General features: G+C 44.4%; 1 pseudogene; it reads left to right on the forward strand.

Annotated features, from left to right (window-relative positions):
- Positions 1–26,944, forward strand: LOC112080707 (inositol hexakisphosphate and diphosphoinositol-pentakisphosphate kinase 1-like; annotated as a pseudogene).
- The last annotated feature ends 788 nt before the right edge of the window (positions 26,945–27,732 follow it).

Here is a 27,732-nt window from a genome sequence, read left to right on the forward strand (position 1 = left end):
ATGGGCTACTCCCCAGAGAGCAACGTAGGAAGACTGGCTCCTACATCTACAAGAGTTTCATGCCACACGGACGGGACGGGCACGGTAAGTGTGTATGGATTGTCCATCTGTATTTCTGTTCTTGTCCATCTATGCATATTTGTTTGTTTGTCTTATGCAAGTGCCACTGTGTGCTGTACTAAATCTCTCCATTGTATTGTCACTCAGTGTATTACGGTGGCCTACTATGCCCACGCTTGAGGCAAGAAGTCTCCTGCCCTACCGGTAATTGGAGAGAGACAGCGAGGGGAAGGAGATCCGCTACCCTGTCATGCTCACCGCCATGGAGAAACTAGTGGCCCGCAAGGTCTGCCTGGCATTCAAGGTCAGTTATGGCTCAGTTGGTTGTGGGTTCGATTCCCATGCGGTGCTGAATAGATTCCCACATTATACTGAATAGCCGATAGGTGTGAACTATTTGCTGCTCTGGATAAAATCTACATCAAGTGCCTCTGGGTAGGGGTTATGGGTCGACGTGGAATTGGTCATTGATTTGCCCCTCTTCTATTTGATGAGCTGGTACACAGTTCAGACCTGGGTTCAAATGCTATTTTAGATACCCTATCTGTGCTTGCCTGTTGCAATGGAACCAATAGAAAAGTGCAAACCCCACCCACCTAGCACCCCAGGCAGGCTAAAGAAAGCACTTAACCTATTTGAACCCAGGTCTGACGTACTGTAGCTCCAGGCAGCCTGTTGAGGGCACTCTCAAGMTGATCGATCACTTTGATTGATAAGGGAAGTGACAAGAGAAAACAGAACAGAGGCTGAGGTCATATAAAGGAGAATCAACAAACACACACCCTCAATAAGTACATTTTCCCCCTCTTACCCTGATTGATATTCTCGATAATGCCACCCCCAATTACACTACATGTCATTCCTATCTGACTGTCTTTTCCCCCTGCAGCAAACCGTGTGTGGCTTTGACCTTCTCCGAGCCAACGGTCACTCCTACGTCTGCGACGTCAACGGCTTCAGCTTCGTCAAGAACTCCATGAAGTACTATGACGACTGTGCCAAGATCCTGGGGTACGATGTGCCAGAGGGCTATTTCGGTCATATTGTGTTTTCATAGGGTTACATTATGCCAGGGGTATGCCAGTTCTGACTCCTGGTCCAACAGGGGCAGACTTCAGATCCACCCCTGCTGTAGAACAACTGATTAGACTAATGGTGGTCTTTGTTGAAGACTGGTTATTTGAGTTTAGTGTTGGTGCTGGGTTGTAAATTAAGCAGTCTGCTGAACAATTAATAAAATCACCACCGGACAATTTACATTGATCACCCTCCCTTTGGACAAGAGCGTCTGCTATATATCTATATATTTATCTATCTATATATTTATTTATTATTCATCTTAATATAGCTAGGTGGAACAACCACATGTCATAGTAAGTACATGTTTCCTCAAAGTAGCTATCAGCAATGTCAGTGGGGAAACAAATGGTACTACAGATGACTTGCTATTATTATCTCACTAGTTACATAGAAGTTAATAATCCGTCAGAAGATCCAAGATGTTGGTAAATGTTGACTGTATGTTAACCATAATGTAATTCTATGATGTGAACTGTGTTTCCTTGTCCTCTGCAGTAATATAGTGATGAGGAGCTAGCTCCTCAGTTCCACATCCCCTGGTCCATCCCTACTGAGGCTGAGGACATCCCCATCGTCCCAACCACATCTGGCACCATGTGAGTCTCACACACACAGACTTGTATGTTAGTGCATATGATTGGTAAAACGTTTCCAAGACAAACTTGTAGGCGCAAAACTTTGAGGTACACAATGTACTGTTCTGTCTCAAGGATAACTGGCTTCACTGTGAAGTTTCTGCTTATTTAGACATGCCAGTGATGGGGTAAAAGTCATTACCCGACCTACCATCATTGTTCACTCATATTCCTTTTTACTGTCACATTCCCTCCAATCAGGATGGAGTTACGCTGTGTCATCGCAATAATCCGCCACGGAGACCGAACTCCTAAGCAGAAGATGAAGATGGAAGTGCGGAATCCCATGTGAGTTCTTTGGTAACCCTGTATGTAAAGTCTAGGTGTAATGCCTTAGCATGTCATGTCAATGACCCCTTAATTGTGTTTAATATTTTTAATTTAACCTTTATTTAACTATTTTACATCTTTAATCGTGTCATAATAATCCTGACAAATTACCAGTCATTAAGTTTCATGACATCCACTGTTCCATGACGACTCGGCAGGTAGCCTATTGGCCATTAACCGAAATGTCGCTGGTTCGAATCCCAAACAAACTAGATTTCTAAAAATCTGCCGACGTGCCTTGAGCAAGCACCTAACCCTAATTGCTCCTGTAAGTCGCTCTGGATAAGAGCATCTGCTAAATAACTAAAATGTAAATATACAAAATAAGTGACTTGATCTCTTATTATCTATATATTTATCTATCTATATATTTATTTATTATTTTACTACATTTGGTATAAAATACAATGTCTTTCTCCAATAGGTTTTTTGAATTGTTTGACAAATACGGCGGTTACAAGACAGGGAAACTGAAGCTGAAGAAGCCCAAACAACTGCAGTAAGTAAATAGAATGAGCGACCAACAAGCCACACGAGAAGAGGCGTTAGTTTCAACGTTTTCGTAAAAGGCCTTTCTGGTCTTGAGAAAGGCCTTTGTACTGAAAGGTTGATATTATACAAACTATATCCTCTTTCTTTGTTACTTCTATAGTATGTATCCCTTTAGGGGATATACTTCACTGTTGATCTTTGTTATTTACTCACTTTAGCCAAGTAATAAATCAATTCCTGTCACATGTTTGTGTGAATCACATTTGACATGGCTGACTTAACTTTTTAACTGTACTTTGTCCATGTGTTTGTGTTAACCACGAGACTGTGAAAATATTTCTCCTTGGAGGAGGACAATACGCATGGAAAGTGGATTAGTGTACGTCACATTTCGGTAAATGTAAGCACAACTGTGGCCACTTCGTCATTTTTGGAACGTGTTACGGTAGCTAGCGTGAGTGTAGGAGGATTGTTAACTAACTGTAAATAATACATCTGGCTAACTTACTTACAGATGCGGTCAAATATATTGGCACTCTTGCATGTTCACTTTCTTCTAAAATCTGTAATTTAATTTTTGTTTTGTTTCATGTGTGTTTTGATTAACAACTGCATAGGATCAAGAAGAAGAAAACAATTGTAAATTGAGATACTTCTCTTCATTTGACCACATCTGTACTCAGTAAGATATAACTAACTTGGCTAATTGTGGTTTGAAAGAATTCACTTACTTACAGTTAGTTAGCCATCGCACAGCTCTTTGATCGCAAATGTATCAATTCCTGTGTTTAGATGGTCAAAGCTGTGTAGGAATCCCATTTGACACAACTAATTTCAACTGTCCATTTTGTTTGTGTAACCACAAGACTGTTAAAATAATTTCCTCAAATGAATACATTCTATTCCATGTCTCTGATGGTTTGTCATTTTGTCCATCTCCTTTGTGTGGTTAGGAGTACTGGACTAGCTCGCCAACTGTTGCTAGAACTGGGGTGATGGAAGAGAAGACTGCGATCGAAGAGAAGAAATCAAACTGGAGCAGCTGAAGACTGTTCTGGAGATGTGAGTGACGTGTCTAACTAGACCAACGTGTTATTAGGCAGACAATCTCACCTGGGCGTCTTGACTTTTTGGGCCATCGTAGTTCTATCAAAATGTCATCAACTAGATTGTGGTAAAAATCTGAACTGGACAACGCACATAATCTCCAGTTTTGTCTGTGCAATCACAAAGCTGTAAAGTAGTGTATGGAACCTGTAGGATAGTCCAATCAGATGTAATTCTTAGAACATTTGAAAGATTGAGGAAGAGTGAATCAGTTGTCTTTGAACTGGTAACTATTTTATGATGATGACAAAATGATCTACAAGCAGCCAGAACAAAGTTGAGGGCTGTTTTTTTTTTTTTAATGTCCGTGACTAACTGGTTCTGCATTCAACAACACTATCCTTGCGTAGTCCCTGATTTCCGGCATGTTTTGGCTAGCTAGACAATGACAAGTTGGCTGAAGCAGAAACAGACTGACACCCAGGCTATTCAATGCATGATTGACTGGACATGGGACAGTCATAACACATGGTTCCCCCTTTTTTCTATTCCTGTCTTTTTCCAGGTATGGCCACTTTTCTGGGATCAACAGAAAGTGCAGATCACCTACCTGCCCCATGGCAGCCCAAAACATCCAGCGAGGAGGAAGGTAATGGAGAAAGCGGAGGAAAATTTCACCTCTACTGCTTAGATCACAAGGGGGCAGCTTTCCCCAGTCACCAGCACCATGTACTATATGTCTGAGTTGCATTGTAGAAAAAGTGTTCTACCGTAAAACGTCCCTTACGCGCCAAAGCCTCCAGCAAGCATCAGTTGTCTTATGGTAGCCAGATATCACTAGACATTCCAGCAAATAACACTGGTCTCTAGTAAGAGCTGGGTATCAGTTTCTCCTCACATGAACACATCAAATTGCCACTCTGCTCCAGTTCATAGTCATAGTTTCTTCTATCTAGTGCTAGACGTTTGAGCCCTGCATGTCAAAAACCAGTTGTATTGCCAATTAGTAAGTTTTATCACAGAGTGGTAGGTAGGTTATCTGCAGTTTGCTTTTGCGCAATCTTCATTTTCTCATTTTGTAACATGATTTGTGTGCTAAATGTAACACAAGTGTTGTCAATTTCAAACTGGGCTATCAGTGATAGGATTTGTATAAATGCCTGAGTACAATACGTACTGGTCTCCAACCAAACTCAACTTCACACACAGTTAAAGCCAGCCTGGGCATTGACTTGAGGGTTTACGATACGTAGGATTGAATTGATTGCTAGTTAGCCTGATGTGTTGTTCCACAGACACATGTAAGGAGTGCCCTTCTCTGCTTCTGGTTTGAAGTGGGGAGGGGAGCTGACCCCAGCAGGCGGTACAGGCTGAAGAGCTGGGCAGGGCTTCCGCTGCATGTACCCCGGAGGACAAGGTGAGACACACACACACCAAAACACTGCTGCCAACTATGTTACTGAAAAAAAAACATCTGATCATTGTCTGTCGTTCTAGCGACTACGCTGGGTTCCTGGCTGCGGGTTGCTACGGTTACACAGCACGTACCGACACGACCTCAGATCTACGCGTCTGACGAGGGCAGAGTGCAGATGACCGCTGCAGCTTTCGCCAAGGTACACTAGGCATCAGAGGTTAGAGGTCAAAGCTCTTTGTGTGTGTAAATGTGGTTCATCTGAGTGTTTGCCTGGCAGGTCTGCTGCGTTAGAGGAGAGTTGACGCCCTCATCTTGTGCAGATGGTAAAAGAGTGCCAACATGAACGGCCTGCTGACAACGACAGCGACTCGTCAGCGGCTGCCAGCACCGCGCAAGGCCCGTCTCCACGGATCATGCAGAAAGACCAGGAGTTCACCGAGGAGGACTACGATAGGGTAATTGATGTCATTGAATTCCTGCTCAGCCATCACTAAGTGCAACCGACCTGGGTAGTGTTCAGAGCACACTGTAGCAAAACTTTGTGCATTGCAAAACGAAAACAGGCTTGTAGATAGTACCTGCACATTCACTCCGTTCGGGACGTTTTCATTGTTTTTGTGGCCTCAGGTATCAACTCGGGTCGTTCTGTGTGCCCTAGCCTAGGCATTAGCTTGGGAGCTAACATAGTCTTATCAGGCCTAGGCATTAACTTGGGGTGCTGACACAAGTCTTATCAGGAAAATCATAGGTAGATCACCATACTACCTCCATTACGAACACAAGCTATAAAGAAAAGGGGTTAGAGTGAAAAGAATAGGCATTGTTACAAAGTCTAAAGTAATCTAGCCTCCGGAAGGGCTTAATCCTAATGAGGTTTGCAAGCGGAAACAAGCTCCCTTTTCCTCCTCATCCTTTTAATGCGTCTTACTGATGGGAAAGGACAGAAGCTAGGCTAAATCAAGCTGGAGCTAGGCTAAATCAAGCTGGAGCTAGGCAAATCAAGCTGGAGCTAGCTAAATCAAGCTGGAGCTAGGCTAATCAAGCTGGAGCTAGGCTAAATCAAGCTGGAGCTAGGTAAATCAAGCTGGAGCTAGGCTAAATCATACGTGATTGAGATGATGTATAGAAACTAGTGATTGCTACAGGAGGGTGGAAATTGTTCAGCTATGTTATTGCTCTGCTCTTTGATCATTCTGGGCTCTGTAATTGGTTGTAATGAAAGCAAAGCGGATTTAGATGTTTTAAGCTGTTCATTATTGCATAATGTTCTTTAGCGAGATGTGTGTGTGTGTCCGTCCGTCCAGCTGGCCCCTACAGGTGCAGCCTCTGTGGTTAACTCTATGAGGATTGTGGAGAACCCTGTGATGACATGTGACCAGGTCTACACACTCATCCAGAGTCTCACCTCCCAGATACGCAAGAGACTAGAGGACCCCAAATCTGCAGGTATACCCTTTTGTTAACACCATCACAGTGCTATACTATGTTATTTCAGCTCGGTACAATGTTGAACGCTAACCATACATTGGCCATCAATACAGCACAAGGTGAGGTGGATCTGCAGCTACTCTCTGTTATCATCTATGCATAGTCACTTTAATAACTCTACCTACATGTACATATTACCTCAACCAACCGGTGCCACCGCACATTGACTCTGTACCAGTTCCCCCCCTGTATATAGTTTCGCTGTTGTTATTTTACTGCTGCTCTTTAATTACTTGTTACTTTTATTTACTTTAAGTAAGCATTTCACTGTAAGGTCTCCTACACCTGTTGTATTCGGCGCATGTAACTAATACAATTTGATTTGATCTGTACCAATCCCAGACTACTGTGTTTCTCCTACCTGTCCTCTACTTCCTTTTCTCCTCCTCCTCCATCTCCTTTTCTTCCTCTCCTCCTGACCCTCAGACCTGCAGCTGTACCACAGTGAGACTCTGGAGCTGATGCTGCAACGCTGGTCCAAGCTGGAGCGGGACTTCCGGATGAAGAGCGGCCGCTACGACATCAGCAAGATCCCGGATATCTACGACTGCGTGAAGTACGACGTGCAGCATAACGACACGCTGGGCCTGGAGGACACACTAGAGCTGTTCAGGCTGTCCCGAGCCCTCGCCGACATCATCATACCACAGGTGAGGGAGAGAGGAAAGGAGGGGTGGCAGAGATGGGTGGATTGGATGGAATGGTGAGTGGGAGAGAGCGGTGGATGGATGGGAGTGGAGAGAGCGGTGGATGGATGGATGGAGTGGAGAGAGCAGGTGGATGGATGGATGGAGTGGAGAGAGCGGTGGATGGATGGATGGAGTGGAGAGAGCGGTGGATGGATGGATGGAGTGGAGAGAGCGGTGGATGAGAGTGGAGAGAGCGGAGAGAGCGGTGGATGGAGTGGAGAGAGCGGTGGATGGATGGATGAGTGGAGAGGAGCGGGTGGGATGGATGGATGGAGTGGAGAGAGCGGTGGATGGATGGATGGAGTGGAGAGAGCGGTGGATGGATGGATGGAGTGGAGAGAGCGGTGGAGGATGGATGGAGTGGAGAGAGCGGTGGATGGATGGATGGAGTGGAGAAGCGGTGGATAGGATGGAGTGGATGGAGAGGCGGTGGATGGATGGAGTGGAGAGAGCGGTGGATGGATGGATGGATGGATGGGAGTGGAGAGAGTGGTGGATGGAGTGGAGAGAGCGGTGGATGGATGGATGGAGTGGAGAGAGCGGTTGGATGGATGGATGGAGTGAGAGAGAGCGGTGGATGGATGGAGTGGAGAGAGCAGTGGATGGATGGATGGAGTGGAGAGAGCGTGGATGGATGGATGGAGTGGAGAGAGCGGTGGAGGGTGGGTGGATGGATGTTGGAATGGTGGATATCAGCTGGTGAGAGTCTAGTGGTGGTGCGATGGCAGCTGCGCTGAGATGGCGATGAACTATGTGTGGATGGATTTGGAGAGATGGATGGATACTCTGGAGCTGTTCAGATTGTCACATGCCTCGCTGATATTATCTACCACAGATAGAAGGAGTGTTGGGTGGTCAGTTGTAAGCGGTAGATGGATACTCTGGAACTCCACAGGCTGCCAGAGGCTCTGGCTGACATCCTCATACTATTGTGATGGACACAGTCACTGTTTATATGCTCCCAGACTTTGTATATAGCAACGCTCTGACCGCTGTGTGTCGTAGGCAGGGAGTAATTCTCACGACTTGTGTATTGTCCTCAGGAATATGGCATTAACAAAGTGGAGAAGCTGGACATAGCGTACGCCTACTGCCTACCTCTGGTCAAGAAGATCCAGCTGGACCTCCAGAGGACCCACGAGGATGAGTCAGTCAACAAACTCCATCCACTGTGAGTCTTGACTCACAGGCAGCAATAGTCAAGTTGCACCTAGACGCTGATTTAAGGTCAGTTCCTCTCTCCGAATGGTTAAGATTTGGAAAGGGTGAGCTGATCCTAGATCTGCGTGCAAGGGCAACTGCAACATGAAGTTGTAGCTCAGTCAATTATGTCCACATATGTCTTTGTTCACAGGGTCCATGTTTGACGGCAACTTAAATAAAACATTGATGTTCTGTTTCTCTTGGCGACTCAGGTACTCTCGAGGAGTGATGTCACCAGGTCGCCACGTGCGGACACGTCTGTACTTCACCAGCGAGAGTCACGTCCACTCTTTACTCAGCACCTTCCGCTACGGAGGCCTGCTTGACGTAAGCACATAACTACCACAGAGGAACTACGGTTACCTAGAACTACATTTCCCTGAACAACAGCAACAGAACTACATTCGATCCAATAATTGGGTGTGTGTGTGACAGGAGGAGAAGGACCAGCAGTGGAAGCGGGCGATGGACTACCTTGGTGCCGTTTCTGAACTCAACTACATGACCAGATAGTTATCATGCTGTATGAGGACAACAACAAGGTAGTGGTGTGTGTGTTTCTGTAGTAGGGTGTGTGTCTGTTTCCCTTTCTTTCACTAAGCCCTCTCTGTGCTGTCCCTCAGGACCCGTCGTCAGAGGAGCGTTTCCATGTGGAGCTTCACTTCAGCCCTGGGGTCAAAGGTTGCGAGGAGGAGGAGAAAGCACCAATGGGCTTCGGCTTCCGTCCGCTTCCGCAGAGGTAACAGTGTTTAATGTCTGGTCCTAATGTTAATCTAATAGGATGTTTTCACATATGAAATTCACTACCCTGGTTTGGTTTATGAGGCATTTCTGAGAATTCTACAAAATATATTATGGTTTAACAAGAACTGAAAATAACCGTTTCACAGTGCAATTTGAAGATGCACATTCTACATGACTTAGCAAGCTAGCTTGTTTACAACGGGCAAAAGTTTATCGCTACTTGGCTGCCGTGTCACAAAGCCTGATACTCTGGTCCTGGATCTTGAACCCACCACTCTGGCAGGTCCAGGATTCATTCAGCCAAGGTTTGTTTGAGTTTCACGCATGCTTTATAGCGTGGATCAGGGTACCAAACGATCCAGCTTCCGGATCATACAGGGAATGTGAAAGTGCCCATAGTGGTACATCAATGCCCTGTGAAGTGTGTGGGTATGTTATATTGTGTTTTTTTAATGTGTTGTGTGCATGCGCCCCATGTCTGTGTCACCCTTCTTTCTGGTTCAGAATGATGAGAAACAGACAGACCCTGGCAGCTTGGAGGATCTATCACGTGATGAGCCCGACCGGGCCCTACCACTCAATGAGCCAATGGGCATCCACCGGAGATCCCCTCTGATTCGCAACCGCAAGACTGGGTCTATGGAGGTAAAATCTCTCTCACACACACACACACACAACCTTCTATTGTCAATAAAGCCAGGAGGTAGGAGGAGTAGTAGTAGCAGCAGCCGTGAAAGATGAGACAAGGATTGCAAGCATCTTTTGACTATAGAGATATACTATAAGACGTTTGTGTTCCATGAGTTAGGATGCAGCCATAAGCCAGGGCTTTCCTGCTGTATTGTTGCTCTGAGTTACTTGTCTGTCTGGCAGAGGTAACATGTGGTCCTTCAGTCTGGCAGCCAGTGATGGAGATCTGTGTATGGTGTCAGACGCTCTGAATTTGCTCCTTACCATATAATGTGTGTGTGTCACCCCAGGTCCTGTCGGAGACGTCTTCATTCAAAGCAGGCAGCTACCGTCTCTTCCCCTCCTGCTCTCGCCAGTCCCCTGAGATGAAGCAGAGTGGTCTAGGTGGGTGTCTCCTTCCTCCCTGCTCCCTAACACACTCAGATCTAGGATCAGTTTCCCCTCCCCCAATCCTAGCCTTAACCATTAGTGGGGGGAATGCAAAATGAACCTCAGAGCAACACATAAGGGCAACTTTACCCAATCATTCCCTTCCCTTACACTGTAGCTATGYCAACTGTGTTTACCTATATCACCCRAACTCTCATTAAAGCCTATGATGGTAGAGGGAGGGGTGGCATGGTGCTCTCACTGTCTATTTCTGATAGAAATCAACCTGGAGTTAGTACAGTATCTATGGACCATGCTAGAGGCCTAGCTAGGTACTAGTCCTGTGTATCTTAGTTGGTAGAGCATGGCACTTGCAACGCTAGTGTTGTGGGTTTGATTCCCACGGGGGACCGGTATGAAAATGTATGCACTCACTACTGCTCTGGATAAGAGCGTCTGCTAAATTACTAAAATGTCAAATGTACTATGGACAATACTACAGGCCTAGCTAGGCACATGCGGACCATGCTAGAGGCCTAGCTAGGCACATGCGGACCATGCTAGAGGCCTAGCTAGGCACATGCGGACCATGCTAGAGGCCTAGCTAGGCACATACGGACCATGCTAGAGGCCTAGCTACTGTAGGCACATACGGACCATGCTAGAGGCCTAGCTACTGTAGGCACATACGGACCATGCTAGAGGCCTAGCTACTGTAGGCACATGCGGACCATGCTAGAGGCCTAGCTAGGCACATACAGACCATGCTAGAGGCCTAGCTAGGCACATACAGACCATGCTAGAGGCCTAGCTAGGCACATACGGACCATGCTAGAGGCCTAGCTAGGCACATACGGACCATGCTAGAGGCCTATTCAAGTGGTAGCCAGGTTTTCGGTTTTAAGATTGTAGGGATGTGTAGTTATCTTGTCACTGATTTTCTTTTCTTTTTTTTATCAGAGTTTTGGTAAAAATGTATGTTTTTATGATTAACCATCCTAATGACAATTCTTTTGATTTTCTAAGTGCATCTACTCTAATTTAGGATTTTTCTAACAGTTGAGAAACTTACTTTGAACTTACTGGTTTGAATGCTAATATTAGCTTTATAACATTGAATCAGCTGGGCCACGGTCATTAACACCATATTAGGAAGGAAAAGGGTTCCATTTTCAATGCAAAATGGTGTTTTCCTGCTTTTTAAATGGAGGTCAATGGAGAAAGATTTTTAAAACTGATTGAATGGCTATTTTTACCAGGTAGATTACACAAATAAATTACACATAAACAAGAATCACTTGCCTCCAACCAAATTAATTAGAATTTTGTGTAATTTAGTCCAGGCCATAATTATAATTATTTTTTACAAAAGAAGACAATTAGATTTTTCACTTCAAAGTAAATCAAATTATGTGCAGTTGTAAACCAAACAAATACATGTGTGCACAAAAAATGTAAAATGTCAACTTATTTTAGAAGAAATAGTGAAGCGTGCAAAGCTGCCAATATATTTGACCGCATCTGTTTAACTATGAAGTGACATGTACCGACTTAAACCTTTTCACACCACTCATCTGAGCCAAGCTGGCCTGGTTARGCACCCACCATAGTTGCTGGAACTGTGCTGGAAAGGATCATGTGAAAAGAAAATMACGATCTAAATATAATGATAATATTCCATTTAGCAGATTATTTTATCCAAGGTGACTTACAGTACAGTGAGTGCCTCCATTTCTTATGCGTGTGTGTGATACCTTTAGGAATTGAACCTACGACCTTGACATATGCTAGCGTCACTTTCTTACCAGCTGAACCACATATTATCAGAGCCAGTAAGGTCTGGCCGGAGCGCTAATGTGAAAAGGGTATTAAATAAGCCTAGTGGCTCATAATAAGTCTATTTACAGTAGATCCCTTGGCCTTGCATAGGTTAGGAGTCGGGATGTTGAATGACCTTGGTATGGGGAGTCATGTGACTACTACACCTGGGTTCAAACACTATTTGAAATCTTGCAAATACTTGTGGTGTTAGCTCGTCTGCCTAGAGTGAGTGCCAGATGTACAGGGTTTTATTTATTCATTTTTTATTTAATCTTTATTTAACTAGGCAAGTCAGTTAAGAACAAATTCTAATTTACAATGATGGCCTAGGAACAGTGCCTTGTGCCTTGTTTGGGGGTAGAATGACAGATCTTTACCTTGTTAGCTCGCCCAACGCCCAACACTCTAACCACTAGGCTACCTGCCGCCCACGGTTTCCACTTTAAAACTGTTCTGTTGGTTCCTTTGCGCCAGACAAGCTCAACAAGCCCAGATACAGTATTTGATAGGATTTCAAACAGTATTTCAACCCAGGTCTGCTAAGTACCTCTCTCCCCTCATGCTAACTGAGTCAAAGCATTGTTTGAATAACTGCATGTTGTGTTGTGGTGACTAATTCCCCCACCCCTCCCACAGGATCTCAGTGTGCGGGACTCTTCAGCACCACTGTCCTGGGAGGCTCCTCTAGCGCCCCCAACCTGCAGGACTACGCGCYCACACACCGGAAAAAGTTCTCCTCAGGCAGCCTGTCCTATAAAGACGGTATGTGGCCAAGATCCTGTTTCTAATTCCTCTAGCTAGAGAGACACACAGTGGATGGGTATTGTTAGACCTGGGGTGGGCAACCCTGGTCCTGCACACCCTGTGGCTATCTAGGACCATGGTTGTCTAACCCTGCATTAGACTGCTGGCCACCAGACCTCCATACCATCCCTCACTTTGCATAGTCACACACCAAGCAGGGCAGGTTTCCCTTCATACTTGTAATGCACCTTGGTGCTTTTCACATTACTGAGCTGAACCGTACTGAGCCAAACCAAGCTGAGCTGGCCTGGTCACATCCACCGTAGTTGCTGGAACCATGCTGTAAAGGAGAAATATGAAAATAAATGATCCAAGCCAGCACATTTCGGGTCGGCACGATAGTGTGAAAATTGTCATTTCTAGCCAGTAGCCAAGTTGTTGTTGTCTTGCCAAGACCACGATGTAGCTTGCGTAGATACACGTAGAAACAGTGTGGCACCCAGGTTAAGGAGCTTTGACYTTTTTGGAATATGGAACATAAGTTTGTCAGTTGACGATGGCATTTCTTCCTTAAAGACTGACAAAGCACAAAGCCTGAAAAGATCAATTGGGTCCACAAGGTAGTAGCCACAGCTGAACATATTCCCTTAGAAACCCTGACCTAAATCAGATGTTACACCACTGTTGTGAGCTCATATTTGTTGCATGGTTCATGTTTTGGTATTCATATCTGTTTAACATGGTCTTACAACTATTTACACMCAATAAGGCTAACATAGAACACTTATCTAACTCACTACTGTAGGTATCCTGCCTCCTTCAATACCAACCTGCTGGCACATAGTGCTGCAGTATAATTAGGAAATATCTGTATAGACTTTTCTTGTGAAATATCTGTACTGCTTCCATATCAAGTGTCCAGTAGAAACTAGGCTAAATGTCAAAGCTGTATAAATTATCTTCAGTTGAATGGTGAAAAAAATCATCTGTAGGCTTATTTATAATGTTGACTTTTAAGACATTCTAAATGGACTTGTACGATTTATTTATATATATATATGTATATTTTAAAATGATTTCTAGAATGTTCTCATGGTTTCCTGATCAGAGTTGAATCTATTTATGAGACTCGGTCAGCAGATGGCTCTGGAGCTCTAGCTCCCATTCAATGATGAGCACAGTATGCCATTGTCCATACTCTTACMTGGCCATGTTTGCTCTTATAATACGCACATATTTGCATATATGCACATATTTGCGCTGATATCACYATGCACACATATGAGTGATTAGGCCATTCTGTATTTGGATCTGTTTGAGCCTAAATGACAGTTTTGTTTTTTTATGGAGAGAATGCCCTCATCATTAATTGCTGTCATTGACGGTCAAGAGATGCCATTRTGTGTTTACCTGTACATACCAACTTTACGTAGCAGTCAAGCTTTTGAGTTGTTCATTGTCTTTTGTGTTCTCTAGACCAGCAGACATMGGARGACAAAGCTGTCTGTAGTTGGCTGTCCACATGGTGTCACTGTGATGTTGTCATAGCTGTTTTTCTATTGGGCTGCCATCTTCTCGGTTGTCTTGTTGCGTCTCACTCAGTGTCGAGTCACGCTCATCATGTCTGCTGTTCCATTAAGTCTATCATTCGCGTCCTTACTCTTGTTACTGATCATGAAAAACATCTGAATCGGAGATCACTGATCTTTGGTGTTCTCATACATAGTCCCTTTTGAAGAACCTATATTGACATGATTAGTGCTTGTGTGTGCGTGCATGTGTCTGTGAAGCTGGCCTTCCAGAAAAATGATGGTGTTGAGCAGTACTTTGCTGCTGTCAGTCTTGATGCTTTGTTACTTCGAACAATACTCCAAGCTTTTGATATAGTTTGCCCAGCACCGTGGCACACCTGAAGGGCTGATAACCTAATTCACAATGGAATGGGCAAGCTAAATCAAACGCACCATATCTCTCTCCTCCTGTATTTGGGATGCAACACCTCTGAAGGGAGTGMTTGGAGTTGGGGGCGTGTATAGGCCTACATCATACGTTCCGCTAAATGTCCCTCATCGTTGAGAAGTTGTCAAGATGGGAAATGGGTTTTTGTTTTCCTTTTTCGTCTTCCATCTCCTACATTTCCAGCCGTCTCATTTCGTCCTGTCACCATGAGAGATTTTCATCCAATGTGCCTGTAATTTGATCTTGAAAGTGTCCGCACTTCTAACACACCTTGTACCTRGTCAATTATAGACCATCTAGCGTGTTCCTACAAAAGATCCTGCCTGTCTGTCCCTCTTATGTCCCTTTTTATCTTAACTCCTCTTAGAACCACAAACGCTTCACATGGAGTAACGTGTGTACTTTTCTGCTATGGCCCCTAAATGCCTCCCACCTGTAGCACTGTACCTAACGGCAGAAAAACTATTTCAAGAAGAGTTACCACCCCTCCCACCAAGACATCCAGTGTACACACACACAAACCCTTTGCAGGTGCTCTGTGACCGATGGTAACACTAGTGACCTTTCTCTATTTCCTCAGAGTTGTTGTCTATGCCGGCAGTAAAGAGATTTTCTGTGTCGTTTGCAAAGCATCCGACTAATGGTACGTCTGCTTCTTTCCGGTATATTTCCACTTCTRCACCTCCGTTTGTCTTGCATGTCTTTGGAAATCTCTCTTTATTTGTAAATTTCGGTTCGTGGCCGTTACTACCATGTTTCCCAACCCTCTGGGGTTTTCAGTTTTTCTTATGTCTACCCATTCACTTTATCACTACCCCACATACTCTTTGTTACAGAATTTTCACCCTCACCTAATGATTCAATGTTTGTCAGTGGATAGATTGTGTGTGTGTGTGTGTACATACACATCTATTATTTATGTTGAAGATGTGTATTGAAACCATCTCTTGAAAACACCAACCAAAAACCCTCACCAACTCCTAACCCTTCCCCTGTTTCTTGTGACTTCAGTCCCCTCTATTCTCATTTAATATTCTGCATTGGCAACCTAAGCTACAACTTATACCCTACACTTTTGAATAGGTGACTGGATAACTGAATAAACWGTTTTGCAGTCTAGATTGACTGGGACAGAACGATTGGCGGTTACTGCTAAACGGGGAAAGGGTTAACGTGTTTWAAAAAATAAAAATAAATGTTGTACCACGTATGGTTGTCATGATATGGATGAATCTGCATATGACCAATYTGTTTGATTGTGCTTGTGAAATACCTAGCTCATTGTTTTCCAGGAACCTTTTCAGTACATTGGGCTTTTGAACACTTTCCTTGAGACACCGGTTATATTCACCGGGTAATGGGCACCAAACAGGAGTCAAATGTTTTTAAACAGAAAACAAGAATTCAAATACTCTTCCGTTTTATGAAAATATTTTACTCCTGGTTGGGGCCTACAAGCTATGTAGTGAAAGTTAAAACATTATCATTATATTGGAGGGGTTTAGACATTTTCTTTGCAACACTGTCAAGGAAGAACTGGTTTTCGAGAGAAATATTGGAAGCTCCTTTATCCAAAGTGTGCATACATTTTTGTGCAAGTGCCCCCAGGAAGAATCAAACTCACACTCCAAGCACCATGCTCTACCAACTAAGCCACACAGGCAACTACAACATAAAACAGACCACTGTGTATCAACTGTATATTTCAGAGGGTCTATGTAGTGTATACAGCAGGGCTCTCCAACCCTGCTGTAGGTTTTCACTCCAACCCTAATATAGCACACCTGGAATGAAGGCTTTTATTTACAGTCTTGCCTTTGTTGCAGGCAGGAGGAACTCCATGTCCAATCACTAAATACCTGGAGAAAATTATAATTAGTTTGACACATAAACGGTACCTGCTCTGAGCACACTTCACACTCTGGGGTCCAGTATTCTGACTGTAGGGACGTTGGTTAGGGACAGGGACAAGGGTACTTCTGACTGTAGGGACGTTGGTTAGGGACAGGGACAGGTGTACTTGGCCACTGCCTGTGGGGTCCTGTATTCTGACTGTAGGGATGTTGGTTAGGGACAAGTGTACTTCTGACTGTAGGGACGTTGGTTAGGGACAGGGACAGGTGTACTTGGCCACTGCCTGTGGGGTCCTGTATTCTGACTAGGGATGTTGGTTAGGGACAAGTGTACTTCTGACTGTAGGGATGTTGGTTAGGGACAGGGACAGGTGTACTTGGCCACTGCCTGTGAGGTCCAGTATTCTGACTGTAGGGATGTTGGTTAGGGACAGGTGTCCTTGGGTAACTGCCACCGTTGGAGCCAATGCTGCTGGAGGGCAGAGCCACTTCTGGAAAATAGCATGTTCTGGAGAAGACCACAGTTGGACAGTTGGACTGTGTATTATATGCTGCGCTGCCTATGGGATCTCATAAAGCAAAAGTTGAAATACTGTACATAGCATGTCTGTTTAGGCCTACTAGGATACTCAGTCCAGTTAAATGAGAAATGGCCGTGGTCATTTGTTGTATGGCTACTTCGGGAATATGAACCTATCACGGCCAGAAAAGGTGAGGAATATATTCTGCAATGGTTATGAAAAAATAAATAAGAAATACATTCCTATGTCGGATTTTTGTTTTGGAATCCAAAAATAAAACAAAGATTTTTGCTCTTCTCACCAATGGAAAAGGGCTGCCTCTTGTTATATTTTCCAGTTTTTTTAGTAGGTTTTTGGATAAGAGCGTCATCATATTCTGTATTTGCACAAAATACTTGTCTGCTTGCTGTACAATACTTCAACCACTAGAAAATGTGTGTATGCATGGCCTAAAGTTTGAGGGGAGGTAAGGAAAACTGGCTCACGCATATTTCGGGGTGTATTTTGTGCGTACCAAATGTTTTTAAATGAGGGCCCTAAAATGTAATTCCAGTACATGAACACAGCACCTAATTGCTTTTATGGGATTTATWAWWTTTTTTAATGACAGTCATTTCATTTTAAGCAACTTGAAGCATGTMAATCCACAGCTGTGTGTATATGTTGACTTTGATAGGGACACAGGATGACACGTCTGCTGTGGCTGTTGTTCCCCCTCTGTGGTGGCCTGTGTCAGGTACAGTAATGAATGAGGCTAAGGTTTACATKCAACTGCAGCTTTATGCAACCTGTCAAACAGGATTGATTGTACAAAATTATTGTGGCACGGCAAAAACGCTATGCACGCTGGACCGCTTTCGTGTAGTGTATTTTTATTGGACACCAGATTGTCTCAGCGTTTTGAACATCTTCAGTTCTATCACAAATGCTCCTATGTGGTCTCAACTTGAAACTAGTRAATGCTGTTAAAAAATGAAATACAAACGCAATATTGACATTTCCTCTGTGGATTTTCATTGGATTTGTTTTTCTGTCTTCTAAACCTATAGATTGTATCCCAGAGCTTTTTCCGTAACCAAGATGAGATTGCAGTGGAGCCATGTGATACGCTATTCTGTCTTTTGGAGTTTGAGGCGTTTCTCTCTGTCAATGCTGGGGACAGTTGGATGGAGCAGATTTTGCTGAGGTCTTTGTGCAAACCTGTGGGATGATTGGGTTGGATGGGGTCCGCTGAATGTTGCTTGAKGGTTTTTGCCATTTATGGTAGCTGGTCCAGAGCATGGAGGAATGGAATGGTTGACGGGAGAAGGTTGGCTGTTAGAAATAGCAGTAATTTACTGTCCCTCCAAGTCACCCCATCTCTGTCCACACAATGGGTGATACCTCTCCTCCCAGTCACCCCTTTCTGTCCGCACAATGGGTGATACCTCTCCCCCTCCTGCCAGTCTCCCCCTCTCTGTCCACACAATGGATGATACCTCTTCTTTGTCCTTCCCCCCCCATTTACCTCTGCTGTGTCATTCATCCACTACCTCTCCTCATTTTACCCACCCCTGACTGTCCTTCTTTCCTCTCTTCCCCATCTACTTTCTATCCTCCTATTCCTCTCGCATCCTCCTCTGCCTCCCACCTCATCTATCCACCCCTCCCTGCTCTCCTCCTATCTCTCCCACTCCCACCTCTCTGGCTCTCCTCCTCCATCCTTCTCATCTTCTTCCCTCATCCTTTATGGTCATCCTCTGCCTCCCCTCCTCCGTCCATCTCCTCCTACCCTGCTCCATCTGTCCTATCCTCTCTCCTGTTCCTCCTTCCCCAGAGCCCTTGGAGGAGCACCACGTGGCCCAGCTGTTGAGGCGCTTCTCCACTGATGCCAGCCTGTGCCGCCCTCTCTCTCTGGACGGGGCGCTGGCCCACCACCTCAACCAGTGCTCCTACCACCTCCGCCTCTTCCGTAACTGGCTCATCTCTGGCCAAGACCCCCTAGAGTACTTCTACGGTCAGCCCCCCAGCCCCTCTTCAACCCCCTGCCCTCCTATGCCCTTTAAACCCTCTGCTGTACTGCTTGCAGATCTGAGGTTTGGTACCCTTGTGCTGCTAGTTGCTGCCGCCGCAGTTGACTTTCGCCGCTTTGCCTTCGGTGGTTTYTTTGACGCATGCTTGCCTGCGACTTTTGGGAGAGCGGCTTGTCATTGGTGTGGCTTTTTCAGGTGTCTTGCATTAGTTATCTTAACTGAATCTTATTTCCTCCCTGCAGTTCAGTTCTTATTTGATCTTGCTTCTTTTTAGTGCTAATGGTCTTCATTTGACTGACTGTTGCCAACGTAGGTCTTTTGAACCAGGAACTGGCTGCAGTTTGGAATGTAGCTTAGCTAGTGGATGGATGTTGTCAGATGCTGTTTGTCTTAAATGAAACCCATTGTGTTGTATAAAACTGCACAGCSTGTGACTAGATCACTTGTCTGAGATTAAACAACTACCTAGGTATTACTAGAAAACCAGGGAAATCATTGGTTTCTGGTTGAAATGACATCATAATTACATAATATCAACTAGTTTCTGGTTATAATGACATTAGTTCAACCAGTTTTGCCCACTAGGATGTTCCTGATACAACATACTCAAACCGTGTGGCAGTTCAATTTAGCATAGTAACAGCATCCCTGTCTGGTTGGTGTAGACTTTGGTTATTGCTTTTCTATCCAATAGAGTGAACTTGGTTGTAAACTGTTTTTCGCGATTGATGTGAAATGTACACGGATTGCAGTGCACAGTGAATGGATGGTCTATCGACTGGACTGATTTGTTGCTTTGTAGACACCTTGGGCTGTGTGTTCCGGTGCTTTACTGACTGTCAATAAGACCCGTTTCACTCTACTGAGTCAAGCTGAACTGTACTGCCCTGGTTACACATCCACCATAGTGGCCGAAAAAGACAGTGAAGATAATATTCAAACCCGTACAGTTGGGGTCGGCGCAGTAGTGTGAAAGACAGCGTGCATGTCTGTCTTGCTTCCTGGATATGGTTTGAGTCGTGTGTCCACTACAATGGATAAAAATGTGTTGTACAGTAGACAGAAAGCGTACCCAAACTCGCTTCAACCCAGCCTGGACAAAAAAGGGAATCGAGTGCTCGACTGAGGGACTGGAAAATCCCAAATAGCATTTCTTACCCCAGGACACTTCAGCAGGTGACAATATATAAAAAGGAGCGCTCTGTGTCTGCATTAATCTYAGTATTTATTCACGGGACATATGTCGGCTTTGGGCGCCTTCTTCAGAGCCTTGGGTAGGAAATAGCTATATAGCTGAGCCATGATTAATACTCACATAGTGCCGTGCGATCGCATAACACAGTGCTTTTTCTTTATTCTCTTGTTAGTGTCCTGGGGTAATGGATGCTTTTTGTTTTGTACAGTCGTTTTGAATGAGATCTGTCTTGTACAGTACCAGTCAAAAGTTTGGACACCTACTCATTCAAGGGTTTTTCTTTATTCTGTGGTCCAACTCATCCCAAACCATCTCAATTGGTTTGAGGTCGGGTAGTTGTGGAGGCCAGGTCATCTGATGCAGCACTTCATCACTCTCTTTCTTGGTTAAATAGCTCCTACACAGCCCGGAGGTGTGTTTTGGGTCATTGTCCTGTTGAAAAACAAATTATAGTCTCACTAAGCGCAAACCAGATGGGATGGTGTGTCGCTGCAGAATGCTGTGGTAGCCATGCTGGTTAAGTGTGCCTTGAATTCTAAATAAATTACTGACAACGTCACCAGCAAAGCACCATCACACCACCACCTCCATGCTTCACAGTGGGAACCACACATGCAGAGATCATCTGTTCACCTACTCTGCTTCTCACAAAGACACGGCGGTTGGAACCAAAAATCTCAAATTTGGACTCATCAGACCAAAGGACATATTTCCACTGGTCTAATGTCTATTGCTTGTGTTTCTTGGCCCAAGCAAGTCTCTTCTTATTATTGGTGTCCATTTAGTAGTGGTTTCTTTGCAGCAATTCGACCACGAAGGCCTGATTCACGCAGTCTCTTCTGAACAGTTGATGTTGAGATGTCTGTTACTTGAACTCTGTGAAGCATTTATTTGGGCTGCAATTTCGGAGCCTGGTAACTCTTATGAACTTATCCTCTACAGCAGAGGTAACTCTGGGTCTTGCTTTCCTGTGGCGGTCCTCATGAGAGCCAGTTTCATCATAGCGCTTGATGGTTTTTGCGACCGCACTCGAAGAAACTTTAAAAGTTCTTGAAGTTTTCCGCATTGACTGGCCTTCATGTCTTAAGGTAACGATGGACTGTCATTTCTCTTTGCTTATTTGAGCAGTTCTTGCCATAATATGGAATTGGTCTTTTCCAAATAGGGCTATCTTCTGTATACCACCTTGTCACAACACAACTGATTGGCTCAAACGCGTTAAGAAGGAAAGAAATTCCACATTCACTTTGAACAAGGCAGACCTGTTAATTGAAATGCATTCCAGGTGACTACCTCATGAATCTGGTTGGCAGAATGCCAAGAGTGTGCAAAGTTTTCATCAAGACAGAGTGGCTACTTTGAAGAATCTCAAATATAAAATACATTTMGATTTGTTTAACACTTTTTTGGTTACTACATGATTCCATATGTGTTATTTCATAGTTTTGATGTCTTCACTATTATTCTACAATGTAAAAAATAAAAACCCTGGAATAAGAAGGTGTGTCCAAACTTTTGACTCATCCTGTATGTAGTTACATGAATCAGACATGTCCTGTGTCTGCCCCCAGTATTGTTTGTGTGGAAACCAACCGTAGCAGAAATACACCATAACAGAAATACACTGTAATATTAGGGCAGTGTTCACCTTCCACCTCTAGTGGTGTGCAGGCTTTGGTTCCAGCCCACCACTAACAAACAAATGGAACTCTTTGTGATCAGCTGATGATAGTGCAGGGCTGGAACAAAGCGCTCCACATCCAGAACTAGGACGGCCGGTGATGACTGCAGTAMGGTGAGTGACTGGCCTTGGGGACTGGGGAGGTGGTGTTGGCTGTAGTAGTGGTCCTGCCTGCTCCAGAGACCCCTCTAACCACCTCTCCTAGCCCAGTCTGACTGAAGGGTGGTGGGGCTGCGGGCCTGGGTCTTTCCCCTCTCTGACTGCAGGCTTTGAAGGCTGCTCCATGGTGCCCTCCATTTACCCACTGGAGACGTTGCACAACTCGCTGTCCCTCAAGCAGGTGGATGAGTTCATCACCGCCGTGTGTGAGACTGGTGGAGATGCCCACTCCAGGACCACAAGAGGTAATGGACTGTTACACACACACAGGAAAACCACATGGAAATGTCTTGACTTGACAGATATAAGGTATCACTGGTTAATGAAACGCTTACTGGATCACAGCCCTCGGTCCACCGCTCTCCTCACAGACCTGTCAACCTCTCTCCTCACAGCTCTGTCGGCCATGTTTGACTCTCAGAACCAGCCATTGGTGGACTCCTACATGCCTCAGAGAGTCCTCTCCTCCTCCGTATCCCCCCGACAGCGCTCTGACAGACCTCCCTGGTGTGAGTGTCCATTCTCTTTCATGTAATTCATTTACCTTTTTAGTTTGACTGGTTAAGTTGTTTTTAGAGTTGCAGTGGGGAGTATTTGAGTGTTGATTTGGGTTGGTATCTAGCATCAAATGACTATCAGTAGTGTGTGTGTGTGTGTGTGTGTGTGGACATTCCAAAAAGTGTTTGTTAGAAGTTGGAGTTGAAATTTCTCATTTTAAGGCTTACATGTAATTGCCTCCCACAGTATCCCTAGGCTCCACTGTCTGTGGGCTATTTAAAGTGATTTACTACTACAGTGGCCCACCACAGCCTGTGTTGACTAACTGGGTTTCCAACCCTCTCCCACCGCTGTCTTCTATCATCTTCTGTAAACCACTTATTTCCTGATTTTCAGAGGTGTGCTCAAGGACAGAAACGTTCTCTGTTTTAATGGTGGTTTTGTTCTAAGTGAAATCCCCAGGTACCATTTTCCTTAGCAGTGGGTAGGTTTGGCTTTTTTATGTGCTAACTAGCTCACAGTTCTTTCCTCTCTGGTCATGTCTTTCCCTGCACTCAATTGTAACCTATTAGCCACAATTTCAATATGATTAACATTACCTTAGTAAAACATAATTTAATTGATAGATGACTGATTGCTTGGTACATTGATTAATTTAACATTTGTTTGGTCTCTGCAGACAGCAGCGGTCCGTCCAGTACGGTGTCCAGCGCTGGCCCCTCCTCCCCCACCACGGCAGACGCCTCCCCCCATTTTAGCTTCAGCGACAAGACGCCCTTCACCCCCCAGAACAGCGAGGAGATCCACTCCTGCCATCACAACACAGGCCAGCAGGCCCCTACTGCTGYCCCCCAAACCCCCAAATTCTCCAATCCCACCAGCCCCATGGAGGAACCGACCACCCCCTGCCAGACACCCCCAGAAGACAATCCTGAGGCCCCAGCCACCCCCAGCCACCTGCCCCTGAGTGTAAACTCTGAAACAAGGCAGGAGGAGCCAGGCGAGTCCCCTGCTTCAACTGAGGCCACTTGCGGTGAAGTTCCGGACCTCAGCCCATTGAGCCCGCCATCTTCCCCACTGGCAGACCTCTCTCTGGGCCGTATGGACGGATACCTCCCCGGTTCTCTCCCGGTGCTCCTGGAGCTCAGAGAGAGCGGCAGTGAGGCAGGATCCAGCGCACAGACGCCCCAGTCCCCAGAGGGGCCTGACGAGTTCTTTGACACCCAGGAGACGGCAGAGATGTGGAGGGGCAGCACGGGGAGCCTCCCCCATCCTGGGACGCCACTGGAGGTGGGAGCCCCTCACGCGTCAGAGGCCTAGGTGGGGGCTCAGAGAACCAGAGAAGGAGCCTAGGTCTTCTAAGAGGCTAGAAGGAAGTAAGGTAGAACTTCTAGGGGGCTGGAAGGAGGCCCTTAAAAACTCTCCTCGGCCAGTTCCATGTGGTGAACCCCCAGTGGAGCATTCTAGCTAGTGACCTAGTCTAAGACCAAGGCCCTGTGGCTTGTAACTTATGTCTGGTGAATAGTGGATCGGGCTGCTGCTTCTTAGTGCTTCTCTACCCTGGTCTCGTGTTCATTAGGCACAGAAACGGAGGAAAAGGGCCTGAAAAAGGGAGAGACTTCCTGGACTTGTCCATTAAGATACGCGCATTTTCTATTTCCATTACAAAACGTTTTAAAATGTAATGAACACGACCCCAGTCTCTATCCCACAGCTGTCTGTGAACCAGCCGTTGTAGGAGAACTCAGTGTGACCATAGAACTACCACCTAGTACAGTACAACATCCTTATCATGACTGTCATGTATGGATGTTTTTGTCCCTGTGTCCGATAGAAAGCCTCTTGTTCCGAAGAGAAGCGTTGATGTTGRTGATGTAAACAGTCTATAATGGGTGACATCTTCTATCCACTGAACAGCCCTRASTGTGCACCATTGTGGAGATCTCGCCAAATATAACTGAAACAACATTTCAATTTGACAGGTGGGCTCGCATATTGCATCATGTACATCGCTACYTACATACCGTTTACTATAGCTAGAATTGCAGCATGTCCACCAACTCATGGACATTGTAAAAGGAGATGGTTTGAGAGAAATCTCACTTCAAGTATTGTGAGTAATACGTTTKTTTTTCCTGCTGGGAAATGTACACGTCAAAATGTGTTTATGTTGTGTTGCAATGTAATTTAAACACAATTTCATCAAGTTRGGCTTCGGCAAACACAAACAGAGCCGTTTTGAAATGCGTTTTCAGTTGGCAACTTTATTGCAATATATTGAAATCATGGTCTTGTCACACATTGAAATGATAAATGCACCACATGACTGGTCTGTGACATTTCATCAAACAGAAGATGTCACCCTGTGTGTTTCCCCAGTTGTCCTYTTCTAGGCTCTCCTCTCCCTGTGYTGGTCTGTATCACCGTTAAGGTCTGTTCACTTGATATGCGCCACAAATGTATTGCATCGAGCCAACAAGAGCCAAGGTAGGCTCTTTCCTGTTACCACGCTGAGCTCCGAGATAAAGTCTATTAAACTCTGATCTTGCGCTGCAACCGACCAAGCAGCGCTCCGCACCTTGTGCCAATCAAGTGAACGGGCCTTAGAAACTCCTGACTAGCAGCTGAGGTCTTTTCTTAGGGGTAAAGAAGATCTCCACTACATGTGTGGTGAGGAGATTTATTATTTCCGTTTCCTCTTTTGAGATTCAATATACTCAATCCTAGCTGGTCCCACACTGCACAGATGTAGGATCTTAATTTGAGCCAGTTTGCTACAGCAGAAAAATCATCCTGCAGGAACTGGAAATGTGGATTATAATTAATGGACATTTTTGTAGGGGGATTTGATACATTTTTTAAGTGGAAATCACAAACTTCAGAATCCTTTTTAAACATCAAATATACTARACAATTTACATTTCCTGCAATGAAAGTTCTCCTGCAARATCGTGATCAAATGAAGATCTTACATCTTATGTGCTGTAGCTAGCTCTTCTATTGTTGTCAAGCCATACATGTTGTCACGACAATGAACGCAAACACACAGGAGTTGGCTAAAGCACAAACGGACTGGAGCACCAGGCTACTATCCCTCTAGCCCCGGTTTYAAAGCAGCCCCTAGTCACTTCCCCTAGCCCCTGAAGGACCTGCATAGGAGGGAGCAGTACTCTACTGACTGTAAAAATAATCAACGTTTGATTCGATCACAACTTGTGCACTGCTTTTTTTTGCCAAATTCCTTAAACCTCAACTACCACTTTAATATAAGTAATCATATAGAAACCATATGACGAGAGAGATCTATATTTAACTTTGAATGACACCTAGTGAGGTGATATTTTTAATGCAGAGCCATCAGATTTATTAACCGTTTTAACTTGTATCATAGCAACTGTATATTTTTGTAAAAGATCACCTCAAACATTACTGTATTAAGCAATCTTTTTTTTTSACTGAACAAAAGAGGTCGGGGTATTTTTGGATGGTTCTCTGTGGTTCCATTGCGTTAGACAGTTTTTGTTGCAGGGCCTGTTCTGTGTGTGGACTGTTATCAGTGTGTGTGTGAGAGTAAATGAGATTCTGTATTTGACTATTGGGMTTGGTGCAGTCGTATCGTGATGTACTGTAGAGATGATTATTTCTGTCACGTAACACAATTTAATGTCAGTCAAAGAATGAACAACACTGCTGCTGCATAGAAGCAACATTAACACTGTAATCTGTCATTGTTTCAGTGGACATGTACAGATGTGTTTCAAAATCTAAACAATGAAACTATATCTGATTGTGTGTAATACCTTTGGTCTGTGTCTCCGGCCTACAGTAGTGGTTAGTGTTGTCTGTTGTAAAGTGTTTGCAACATTTCATCTGCAATTCAGGATGCTAAACTACACTGAAGTGCTGTATCTGTTAGGTTTGGAAAGAGATTGATTAACCCTTTTTGAGTAATCTTTTTGAAGGCGTTGGAAAGTGAGTAGATAAAATGAAATGGCGTAATGAAGAATTCCCTGTTTAGCTGCTAAGCACTTCTAAACTCTTCATGAAGGCTTTTACGAATGAAAAATGCACTTAAATGCTTTTGGAGCTCTCAGTGATTTCAGACTTAACTTAAAAGATTCAGCTGAGGAAACACACTCTGCTTTAATTTCTCTGCTCTTTGCTGTGTGGGGTAATCGGCTCTGGTTCTATGGTTTCTACAAATGCCGCTTTATTTCTCTAAAGGATGTTCCGAATAAAATGGCCTGTGAAATTATATTTCTCCCACTGTGTGCTTCTATTGGATTTGACTTGTGAGTACATGGCTGGCCTTTGTTCATATAACCATGCTTTTCCTGTTTTTATATTTGTGAGCATCTGGACGGTACACAACAATTCCACAACAACAAAAAGACAGTATGGTGTATTGTATTTGCAGTACATAGCAACCCTTTATCAGCAGATAACAATATGGTTTACTTTACATTGACAATATTTATGTTTAGATAACATGGCTCAAATCATATATTCATAAAAATGTAATCTAAATTGTGATTTGAATTGGTATATTGGTGGCAGCGAGCGGTGGGTTATTGACTGATTGTGCATCCTCACCCCTTTTTACGTTGACAGTATTTCCCATCCCCCAGTACGTCAGTGACGTGAGCACTAGCATTTTGTTAATGGTGTCATACAGCCCAGTAATCTCATTGGGGTAACAACTGCCAGATGCCTCGTGCGACAGGGGCCTGTTCAACGAAACAGAATGTTCAGATAAAAATGTGTTGTCTCATATACCATTGTCATGTATACCGAACAAACATATAAACGCAACATGTAAAGTGTTGGTCCCATGTTTCATGAGCTGAAATGAAACAACTAAAACCAGATAAAGTATGTAGAAAAAATAATGGAACAATTCCATTTTTAAATACGATAGTGTTAGAGAACAAACGATCAGGGTTCATCTAAAATTTAAAAAATGGCATTGAATTTGTTCCAATATTTGAGTCACTCAGATACCGTAAGAACAAGGCAAAGCCATGAGAAAATGTGTATTATTGAAG

This window comes from Salvelinus sp. IW2-2015, unplaced genomic scaffold (genome assembly GCF_002910315.2).
Source record: "Salvelinus sp. IW2-2015 unplaced genomic scaffold, ASM291031v2 Un_scaffold16446, whole genome shotgun sequence".
NCBI classification, from domain to species: domain Eukaryota; kingdom Metazoa; phylum Chordata; class Actinopteri; order Salmoniformes; family Salmonidae; genus Salvelinus; species Salvelinus sp. IW2-2015.